This window comes from Mustela erminea, chromosome 6, assembly GCF_009829155.1.
Source record: "Mustela erminea isolate mMusErm1 chromosome 6, mMusErm1.Pri, whole genome shotgun sequence".
NCBI classification, from domain to species: Eukaryota; Metazoa; Chordata; class Mammalia; order Carnivora; family Mustelidae; genus Mustela; species Mustela erminea.
The window spans coordinates 65552145-65564252 of NC_045619.1; the positions used below are offsets into that span (position 1 = coordinate 65552145).

The 12108-nt window shown below is 35.7% G+C and overlaps 1 non-coding gene across 1 annotated transcript; it reads right to left on the bottom strand.

Annotated features, from left to right (window-relative positions):
* Positions 1 to 352: 352 nt before the first annotated feature.
* Positions 353 to 459, bottom strand: LOC116594586. Its single transcript, XR_004287299.1, has one exon. It is a non-coding gene; the product is annotated as a U6 spliceosomal RNA (small nuclear RNA).
* Between the last annotated feature and the right edge of the window lie 11649 nt (positions 460 to 12108).

The window sequence follows — 12108 nt, forward strand, 5'->3', positions numbered from 1 at the left end:
TTTTATTAAGCTTGATAATTGTTTTTCTTTCTTTGAGGAGTGTTATTGGGTACCTCTGCCTCTGAGTTTCTGGAGTTGTTTGGTTCAAAGCTGTTACCATTATTTGGGTACTCAATTAACACCCTCATAAAAGTAATTAAAGCCTCGTGGTTCTCTCTCTCCCTCTCTCTTTTTACCTGCTTTTGGTTTTTATCCATATCCTAGGGACTTGACACAACAGCCAGAGGGAAAGAACCTATCCCAAACCCTGGCCAGGGAGAGGGACCACTGGCATGTTGCATATCAAGTCAGGTCTCAGAACAGAGAAGGGACAAAAGCCTTACTCCATTGTCACAAGAACATCTTCCACATCTAAAAATACGAATGTGTCACAACTTTGCACATCATCCTTACACAGAGGTCATGCTAATCTTGTCTGTGTCATTTCAATTTTAGTATATGAGTTGCCGAAGTGAGCCCAGAGTGCTCTTTTATATACGTCTTTAATCAGACAGATCCTCAGACTTTTCTCCTGACAGCCTTCAGAACAAGCAAAATCAAAAGCAAGTGTGTGATAGTGTAACAGAAGTTTCCATATCATACTAAATCTGTAGTCAAATGCATTGCTCTTCATCATGCGGTTTATGTCTTTGGCGCTCTGTGTAGGAAGGTTTAGATGCCATATATTTATATACATGTTAAACTATGGTTGCTTTATTGTTTTTATTATTTCACATATTGCATTCAATTTATTTGGAACTGGATTTGATGGGAAAATAAAATTTTATATCTGTTTTCCCCAAACAGCCAGTTGTCCTAAAACTACATATTAAAGAATTCAATCTTTACCATTTGCTAAAAACTCTTATATTTATTTGAGTCTACCTCTGACCTATCTTGTATTTTGCTATAATAAGTTTCTATAAGAGTGGGAAAATTGTCTTATAATTTCTTTGTACCTCTAGAAACTGCAACAATACTTAGTCCTCAATAATTACTGAATCAATGGGTAAATTCTCCAATTCACTTAAATGATCCATCAGACTTGCCAATTTCACTGTATAAATACTTCTGGAATCATTCCTCATCCTTTTTTTACCCACACTACCTGCCCTCCTTCAAGCCCTAATAATTACGGAGTTTTTCCAATGCATCTTACACACAAACAGAATAAGGTTCTAAAATGCAAATCTGATCAAGTAATCCCTGATTAAAATCTGTAAATTTCATTTCATGTTCCATACCTTGTAGGGTCACCAAGGGCCGAGCTCAACCAAGTGAAACTACTTTCAGTTTTCCAAACATGCCTGGTTGGTTTTTATGTTATTTTATCTTTTAAAAATCTTCGCATTTGTAAAAGCTATACAGCTTGGTAAGTGCTGTGATAGAGGTTTGGACAAAGTGGGTTAGGATAAAGATAAAGGACTCTTGAGAATAGAAAGGTAAGTGAGTTTGGACCAGAATGAACAAAGGGGCAGGGGTGAGACAGAGCATCCACACTGTCCCAGGACCAAAGTCACTGAGAATGACTAGGGGTGGGTGAAGGTGAAGACACGGCTGGAGCCAGATCACAAATGTTCTTGCATGTCATAACCATGGACTTTGAATTTCTCCTACAGGAAGGGGGAGTCAAATTTAAATGGGGAAGTAGCTTGATAACAAATTTTTTTTGGGGGGGGATGTAAATTTGATAGCAGCCTGAAAGGTGTATTGACAGAGAATGAGTCTAAAAGCCAAAAGCGAGGTTAATAATAGATTCTTCAGTAATACAGGTGACATGGGATAAAGCCAACAGTTTTGAGAATCAGAAGAAGGAATCCACATAATGTTAATAAAGAAAATCCTATAAGATTTTGTGACTGACTAGGCAGGAGGGTGCATAAAAGGAATAACTAGCGAGTCATCTCCTCTCCCCCCAAATCTTGCACCTACCGCCATTTCTGGCTTGACTAACTGGGTGATGGTGGTGTTCTCTACCAAGATGGGAAATTTCAGGAAGAGACTGGTGCAGGAGAATGTGGGGGCAGTAGGGAAGAAAGAAGAGACAACAGACCATATACTTAATATTGGACATGCGAAGAGTTTCCAGCAGGAAGAAGCTGTTAAGAATGTCAAATGCTGCTGACAGGGCAAGTCAGACGTGGACAGAAAGTGCTCATTTGTACTTAACACTGAGAAGGTTTGAATGTTCCTCCTAGAAGCTGAGAAGTAAGAGAGCAGAGACTGCCAGTACAAACTTCTCTGGAAATGAGCTTAGCTGTGAAGGGAAATAAATGGGGAGATCTGTGCCTATAGGAGGCACCTGCCCCACGCCTTTTATTTTCCCATGGAGTTCATGAGAGCTAATATTGTCTTCATGCTGGATTGTAACCTCTTTGAGGCCAGATACTGTGTCGCGGTTTCCTGGATGACCACTTGGTTCTCGAAGCCCCAACATCTTACAAGTTTCTAATCCTCCGTGGTGTCTATAATTATCCTGGTGCTCGGGCAGTAGCATTCAATTACATAGTTACTGAACTGAATACTGTGGATGGGTGACTCATAGCCCTGAACTGGATTATTCAAAATGTCAGTGCCTCAATTTCCTCCTCATCAACAGCAATTACTATTGGAGTTCTTTTAATAGTAAATTGAACATGGAAACATTGTCCTTGCTGTCAAGAAATGTTCACATTCATCTAGTTAATGAGAAGGCCAGTCTTCTTCCCTTCCTAGAAATATGATGAGACGTAGCGGATATATGAGGGCAAACGCATGCATAGTGTGCTAGTAGATGGCTAATCTGTAACATCTCCTTTCATATGTTATGCGCTCTGGGTAGGTACAACCACGAGTCAGCTAACCACACGAGATGCTTTTAGGTCTGGCAAGTGGGATGGAAAGCTCGCTGCATCAGTCTCCTCTGTGAGTGCCTGCACGCTTTCTGGTTTCAGGCTGGAAACGTCCTGTGGTGTGTCTGGCCTGGCCAAACCCAGGAAGTACTGAACTTATTAAAATTTAAAAACAAACCAAAGATGTTTGGAACCTCCCAAAACACTCACGTTGTGTCTGAGGGTGAGGGCTTGGATTCAGTTCTGATTTGACATGAGCACCATATATCAGGAAAACACAAACAGTGCAGGGCAATTTTATGACAGGGCTACACCCTTGCATTCAGTCTCATGACCGTCTCAGAAAGCAGCTCCTGTCTAGGGCCTAGGGGAATTTGGTGAAGCACTCCATCTTCTTTTGATCCCTTTTTGTTAGTCTGCCATAGGAATTTGTGCTTGTGAACACACTCTGAAGCAGCTGGACATGAACATTCTGAAGCAGAGCTGGAGGTACCTTGCCTTGGGCCCCACCAACCTGCTGAGACTGGCATGGTTCTGGCTCTGTATTTGGATGAATCTGGCTTATGGTGGGCCCTGGAGCAGCCCCCTGTCTAATCTATTGCTTATGAAGAGCCAGAAGAGCCAGACCACCCATGGGTAATCCACAAGCATCTGTGAATGGGTAATCAGGAATTGGCTAAATCAAGCTGATGACCAAGAATGAACCTGATGGTCAGAATGAAGCTTCCGGAACAACACGCAAGGGTGTGTTTGCCTACAAATTATGTTTAGGTCATCAAAAAGAATTATAGAATTATCTAGAGTTGGAAGTTACCAGAACAACTACATAGCTCCACCCCTCCTTTTTTTTTATATGAAGGAAGTGAGGCAGCGAGATTTTTATGTGAGTCATCCAAAGTCAACAGCAGTTAGTGATGCAGCCAGAACTAAGAACCCTGAGATGACCTCCTCTCTCCTTTCAGTGCAAAAACACACACGCGCATACACACACACACACACACACTCCACACAAGTTATTTTAAAAATAATTTGTACTTCATTAATATTTACAGAAATCAGCTCTTATAAAAAGACATTTAGTGTATGGATGGCCTCTTGAACTTAATTCTGACACGCCCACTTGCACAAAAGCTCTTGATATGTAAGAGGCAAAATAAATCATTTCATATAAGATTATCGAGGTATCCTAAGAAGGAAAAGGAACAAGACCCTTGCCTTTTAAATTAAAAAAAATTAAATTATATTGATTCAACTGAGGTAGCCCTGTTTAAGGTAAGTAGAAAAGGAGATGAAGAGGCATCTGGGTGACTGTGTCGTTTAAGCATGATGTGCTAGTAGATAAGCCTGGCACCCAAGGACAGGGAAGAAAACAGCTGCCCATACCAACATACCTGACCAAGACATTCTAGAATCAACTTGTGTTGCATGCCCTTAGCTTAGCAGGGAAAATAAGCCACCTTCCAAACTATAAGGAAGTGACACGTTCTGAGCAGAGATGTATTTCAGCAGCAGTGACTTGAGCACAGGACCGCTATCAAGCCACATTTCTGAGGGCAGCCAAGGGTAGAGCAGGCACAACAGTAAGCTGTGGCTTTCGTATTCACAACTGCAGCAAGTGAGTGCCGGGGACATTCTGAGTTTGTATCTGCAGGCCAAAGACTGCTAGCCTTTTAGGAGGTGGCAACAACAAACTTTAGCTTCTCATGCCAGTGATGATGTCATGGTTCTTTAGACTATGGGGTTTAGTGTGTCCTCTGGCCTCTGGCTTTAGTGTCAGCAATTACAGTAAGGCAAGACATATGATTCCCTAGTCTGGGCAGTGAATATGGATTCCTCCAACCTTCCCATCTTCTTTGCATCTCATCTGGTTAAGGGTCAGCAATCAAAGCTGGCTCTTTGGATGTGAGTAAGCTTCCTTACTTTCATCAATTTTGTAAACTTGTGGTAAGCCATGATTTTATGGCTCTGAGTCTTTGCACCCTCTTAGATTTGAATGTCCTCCTTCTAACCCCTTTTATATCCTACTACACTGCTTCCTAATCTAACAAGGCTGAGATCTAGCAATATTGCATTCATCTGTCCACTCATTCACTCAATGAATGTATTTCAAGTATCTATCATTCCCAGAAGAGAATGCATAGGTGAATTGGGTCCTCTGCCCTTGAGCATCTTACGTTAGAGGAAAGAGATAAAGACATGCAAATCAATATATTCCGTATGGTCTTAGAGGGACTGAAATGAAGTCAGGATCAAACATGAGTTGAAAAGAGGGAACAATTAATGTGTCTGGAGGATTGGAAAGAGAAAAGATGAAAAAAATGAGGTATTGTGTCTGAAAATGAATGATTTATCAGACTTTGGGAAAATTAAGAGGACAAAATTCAGTCAGAGAAGACATTAGGTGCAACAAGAGAGATATAAGGAATTAAGTACTATAAGTATTAAGTAGTAAGTTTTTTTTAAACAAAATTTTATTTCTTTATTTGACAGAGAGGTACGCAGTGAGAAAGGGAACATAAGCAGGGGGAGTGGGAGAGGGAGCAGCAGGCTTCTTGCTGAGCCAGGACCTCAATGCGGAGCTTGATCCCAGGATGCTGGGATCATGACCTGAGCGGAAGGCAGATGTTTAACAACTGAGTCACTAAGGCATCCCTTAAGTAATGTAAGTCTCAAGGAGAGATATAAAATATTATTTTCAAGTCTTGGTGATTGGAAGATATGAGAAGCCATGTGAAACTTAGGTCTGGGTCTTAGGCACTTGAATCAATGGTCATGCCATTCACTGAACTAGGTGACACAGAGCAAATTTAGTATGAGGAGGAATAGACAATTTTAGTTTTGGGCATGTTGGGGTGACATTAGCACACCAGACTGAAGATTCCGGCTATAGATACTGTCCAAAGCTCAGAAGGGAGATTTCTTCGAGAAATAAAATACCAAGAGTCATCAATATATAAGTAGCATTTTATGCCATGGCAGTAGATGACACATCAATATATAAGTAACATTTTATGCCATGGCAGTAGAGGAAACAGTCTATCAGAATCCTAGGGTCACTGTTATCTAAAAAGCAGAGAAAGAGAGGGAAACAAAAGATACTTAAAATAAATACAGAGAAATAAGAGAACCAAGTGGAAGAGTATCTCATAAGCCACAGGAGGAAAACCACTTAGAAAAATAATATTACTAAAATTACAAATGAAAGAAGAAACATTACCATTGATCTTACAGAAATATGGAACATGATAATTATATGTCAAGAAATTGGAAATCTATGATGAAATGGATAAAGTTATAGAAGATAAAACTATCAAAAACGACTCAACAAGAAATAGAAATTTGATTAGGCCTATAACAAGTATCCATATTGTGTTAGTAATTACAAATCTTCCCAGAAAAAAAAGCCCAGGAATAGATGACATCACTGGTGAATTCTATCAAATGTTTATAGAAGAATTAATGTCAGTTCTTCATAAACTCTTTCAAAAAGAAGAGACAGGTTAACACTTCCTAACTTTATCATTAGTATTATTCTGATGTCAAAAACAGATAGATACCACATGAAAAGAAAACCATGAACCAATGTCCTTTATGAATATAGATGCAAAAATCCTCAACAAGATACAAGCAAAGTTAACCTACCAGCATAGAAAAAGGATTATATGCCCTGACCAAGTGAGCTTTAGCCCAAGAATGCAAGGTTGGTTCAACATATGAAAATCAATCAATGCGACTACTCCATATTAAGATAACATCAAACACCATATGATATCTCAATAGATATGGAAGGAGCATTTGACAAAATCTAAAATCTAGCACCCTTTCATGACAAAAATAGGCAATAATGAATCACTAAATTCTACCCCTGAAACAAATAATACAGTATATGTTAACTACATTGAATTTAAATAAAGAGTTTTTTAAAAAAAAAGAAAGACAAAAAAATACACAACAAGCTAGGAATAGATGGGAATTTCCTCAACCCGAAAAAGGACATTTTTGAAAAACTTACGACTAGTGTCATTCTTAGTAGTGGGAACTGAAAGCTTTCCCCCCTGAAACAGGAACGTGACAAGATTGTGTGTTACCAATTTTTTTCAACCTTGTATTGGAGGTTCTAGCCGAGGAAGTTAGGCAATAGAAAGAAATAAAAGGCATCAGGATCAAAGGAAGGAGTAAAACTATCTCTATTTGAGAATGACATGATAATATACATCCTAAAGAAACCACAGAAAAACTATTATACCTAGTAAGTCCAGCATGTGTAGGATATGAGTTCAACACACACACAAAATTTATATTTCTATTTATTAGCTATAAATTATCTGAAATGATATTAAGAAAACAATTCCACTTACAATAATATAAAAAATAATATAATACTTGGAATAAATTTAACTAAGAAGTGCAAGACTTACACATTGAAAACTACGAAATATCACTGAAGGAAATGAAACAAAACCTTAATCAGTGGAAAGACATTTAAGCTTGTGAATTGGAAAACATTGTTAAGATGTCAATACTCCCCAACTTTATCTGCAGATTCAACATAATCCCTACCAAAATTTCAACTGCTGTTTTTTTACACAGATGAACAAATTCATCCTAAAATTGATATGAAATTATAAGGGGCCCAGAAGAGCCAAACATGTCCCAGTTTCAAAACCTACTAAAAAGCTACTGTAATCGGGTCGCCTGGGTGGCTCAGTGGGTTAAAGCCTCTGCCTTCGGCTCAGGTCATGATCCCGAGGTCATGGGATAGAGCCCCGCATCGGGCTTTCTGCTCAGCAGGGAGCCTGCTTCCTCCTCTCTCTCTGTCTGCCTCTCTGCCTCCTTGTGATTTCTGTCAAATAAATAAATAAATCTTTAAAAAAAAGAAAGCTACTGTAATCAAAAGAGTGTTGTGCTAGTGTAATAATAGATAAATAGCTCAATGAAAGAGAATTGAGAGTCCAAAGATAAACCTATGGTCACCTGATTTTTACAAGTATACCAAGAGTACTCAGTGGTGAATGTTGGGTGGGGGGAGGAGCAACTGGTTATTTACATGCCGACTCCTACTTCACACTTCATACAAAAATTAACAAAGTGGTCAATGGCCCAAATGTAGAGATTAAACTTTCATAATAAAACATGAGTGTAAATCTTCATGACCTTGGATTAGGCAAAGTTTGTTACACACAAAATCAAAAGCATAAGCGATCAAAGGAAAAAGATAGGCAAATTTAACTTTATCAATTTAAAAACATTTGTTTTCAAGTAATGCTCTCAAGAAAGTGATGTGACAATCCACATTTTGGGAAAAAATATTTGCAAATAAATATATATATTTAGTAATCATATATATATTCAATAGCAGTTATATATTTGCAAATTATATATATTTAGTAGTATATACATATATTTACAAATATGTATGTTTAAAAATATTTGCAAATCATATATGTAGTATATGTCATATATATATATATATAGTGTGTGTGTATATAGTGTGTGTGTGTATATTATATATATATATATATATATATATATATATACTCTTACCAAATATAAAAAGTACTCTTACAACTCAACAATAACAGGACAAATAACCCAATTTAAAATGGGCAGAGGATTAAATAGACATTTGTCCAAAGAAGTTCCAATGGCCAATGAACACTTGAAAAGATAACCAACATTATTAGCTACTGGTGAAATGCAAAGCAAAATCACAATGCTATGCTACTTCGCACTCATTAAAATGCCTAAAAAATTTTTTACTTCTAGGTATATATGCAGAAGAATTGGAAACATATATTCATACAAAAACTTGTACATGAATATTTTCAGCAGCATTATTCATAAAAGCCCCAAAGTGAAAACAACGTACATGCCCATCAGCTGATGAATGGATTAACAAATGTTATATTTCCATAAATTATTCAGTCATAAAGAGGAATAAAGCACCACATCCCACAAATGGATAAAGTTTGAAAACATGCTCAGTGGAAAAAAGCCAGTAACAAAAGGTCATATAATTCCATTTATATAAAAGATCCATAATATGTAAATCCATAGAGAAAGAAAAATCAGTAGTTGCCAGAGGAATGGGTGGAGGAGAGAATGGGGAATGACTGCTAATTGGTATGGGATTTCTTTTGGGAATGAGGAAAATATTCTGGGGTTAGATACTAGTAATGTTACTGAACCTTGGGAAGATACTAAAAAACTACTGAATTGTACAATTTAGAACTATGAGTTTTGTACTATGCAAATTATGTCTCAATAAAATTTGCTTTTCTCTAATGATTAATGATGTTGAACATCTTTTCATTGTGTTTGTTTGCCTTAAGTATACCTTCTTCGATGAAGTGCTTGTTCAAATCTTTTCACCAGCTTTTATTGGGTTGCTGGTCCTCTTACTGAGTTGTGTTATGTATTTGGAATTTTGAAGTTCTTAACAGATGCATGTTTAGAATTATTGCTTCCCAGTTCCTGTCTCCTACTATTAATCATCATGTACTTGTTTATTCCCTTAAAAGAGACTGCTTATCTCTTTTGTTAACTCCATTTTTCTCACAAGTGTATTCCATACAAAAGAGGTTGTGAGTGAGTGCTAAGCTCCATTATGCTTGAAACTCCCAGATATTACAAACAAATATGCTGGCCCACTGTGTCTTTACAACTGTGTTAAAATTTTAGCTGAGTTCTTATTACCAGTGTGGATTATATTCCTTGCCAAAGGGAGTTTGGTTGTTCTATTTCTCCTTGGTAGGTCTTGTCACTCTAGAATTCAGATCAGTTGAGTGCCATTAAAACATAGGCCTCTGATGGACTCAAAAAAATATGTTATTCAAGTTTTTATTTTTATTTATCTTGTAGATTATCCCAGATTTTCCAAGTGTTAGAGTAGGAGCAACGTTCACCTGAGACTTTCTATACCTTATACAGAAAGATAACCTTCCATTTCTTCTTATATTAATTTCAGCAATTTGTCTTTCAAAGAGTTTGTTCATTTTAGCTTTTTTCAGATTTATTGGCACAAACCTCTTCATAATATTTCTTAATGCCTTCTGTCTGTAGGGTATGCAACGATAATCCCTCTTTCATTTCTGCTTCGAGTAATTTCTGCTTCCCTATTTTTTCAATCCTCCTGTTTACCAATTTTGGCAATATTATACAAGAGGAACCTTTTTAAAAATTGTTTTTAATCTATTGTGTCCTTTTTATTAATTGATATTATGTTTATATATTCATCTACTGAAATTAAATTTATTATGGCATTCCTTCTCCTTTGCAGTTAACTTGGTTTTTTTCTAGTTTCTTAGATTACTAATACAGAATTTTCCTCTTTTTTAAAATGAATATTTAAAATTATAAATTTCCTTCTAAATATTTTGGTATGTAATGTGAAATTTTCATTCAATCAAGATATTTTCTAATTTTTTGTGCTTTCTTCTTTGACTCATGGGTGACTAATAGAGAGGTGCTTTTATATTTCAAAATATTTGAGGTTAGTTCAGATATTTTTATGTTATTTATTTCTAATGTAATTCCATAGAGATGAGAGGAAAAACTATCTGATTTCAATTCTTTTAAATTTATTAATATTTGCTTTGAAGTCCAGCATATGAATTATCTTGGTGAAAAATCCATGTGTGCTTCAAAAAGATGTGTATTTTGCAGCTGCTGGATATAGTTTCCAGAAATATCACTTGGGAAAAGATGTTGATAACAGTGTTCAATATTTCTAAATTCTGATTTTATGCCTAGTTTCTCTAGCAGTACCTATGAGGAGAGTATTTGTATCCCTTTTCAGTTCTCAGTTCTCAGTTGAAAGATTTATAACTAGATATATACACAGTTAACACTAATTATGTCTTCTGAATTAACTGACCTATTTATAATGATAAAGGGTTCCTCTTGATCCTTAGTAATATTGCTTGTTCTCAATGCTAAATTTTCTGATGTTAATATGGCCATTCCAGCTTTCTTATAATTAATGTTTTCATGGTATGTAGTTTTCCACTTTCCTTATAAGTTATCTAAGTCTTTATATTTAAAGTGGGTTTCTTATAGGCAGCACAAAAGTAGGTCTTGCTTTTCTATTCAGTCTCATGATATCTGGCCTCTAATTAGAGCTTTTATGGTTTATATTTAATGTAATCATTGATATGCTCAGTTTTGAATCTATCATCTTGCTAGTTTATTTCCACTTGTTCCATTTGTTCTTTGTCTTTTTCTCTCTTCTTCTTCCTTCTTTTGAATTTATTAACTAATCTTTAGTCTTCTACTTTATGTTCATTATCAGTGTATCATGTATACATCTTTTTGCTGTTATTGATTGCTGCATGGTTTGAAAAATGAACCTTTAAAACATCTCAATCTGCCATCAACTAATTCTGTTCTACTTCATCTACAATGTAACTATATTTCTACTTATTTCCTTTCCATCCTTCATGCTATTTTTTGACATAAGTTACTAATTCCTGAAAATAACACAATTTATTGTTAATATTTTTGTTTTAGTCAACTCTATTTTAAAGAATTCTTTTAAACAAATAAAAATATTTTTACATTTACCCACATATTTATTATTTCCAATATATGAATTTCTTTTTTGTATATAAATTGCCATAAGTACCATTTTCCTCCTACCTGAAATATTTCATTGAATATTTTTTATAGTGTTAGTTTACTGAGGATGATATTCCCAGCCTGTTAAAATCAGACAAATTTTGATTTTACCTTTATTAAAATATATTGTTACTGGCTACAGAATTCTAGGTTAACTTTAATTTTTTATAATTTTAAAGATGTCCTTCTACTGTCTTCTGTCTTGCATACCTTCATGCATGAAATGTGCTGTAATTCTTATCCTTACTCTTCTGTATAGATTGTGTCTTTTATTCTCCTTTGAGAAGTTTTAAATTTTTTTCTTTAATTAGTAGTTTCCAAATTCTGTATTTATCGTGCTTGGGTTTGTTGAGAATCTTAGATCTGTAAGTTCATAGTTTTCATTAAATTTAGAAAATTTTTACCTAGTGCATTTTCAAATGCTTTTTCTTTTTCCTCTCTTTTGGGTTTCTAATTACATGTGTTGTCTCCAACAGGTCACAGAGGCTGTATTACAAGTTTTTAGCTCTTTTTCCCTCTTTGTTTTGTCCTGGATAATTTCTACTGCTCTATTTTCAAATTCATTGACCATTTCTTTTACAATTTCTAGCTTGCTTTTAATTTTTAAAGTGAACTTTTAATTTGAGATATTGTATTTTTCATCTCCAGAAGATCCATTTGGAACTTCTTTTTTTTTAGAGAG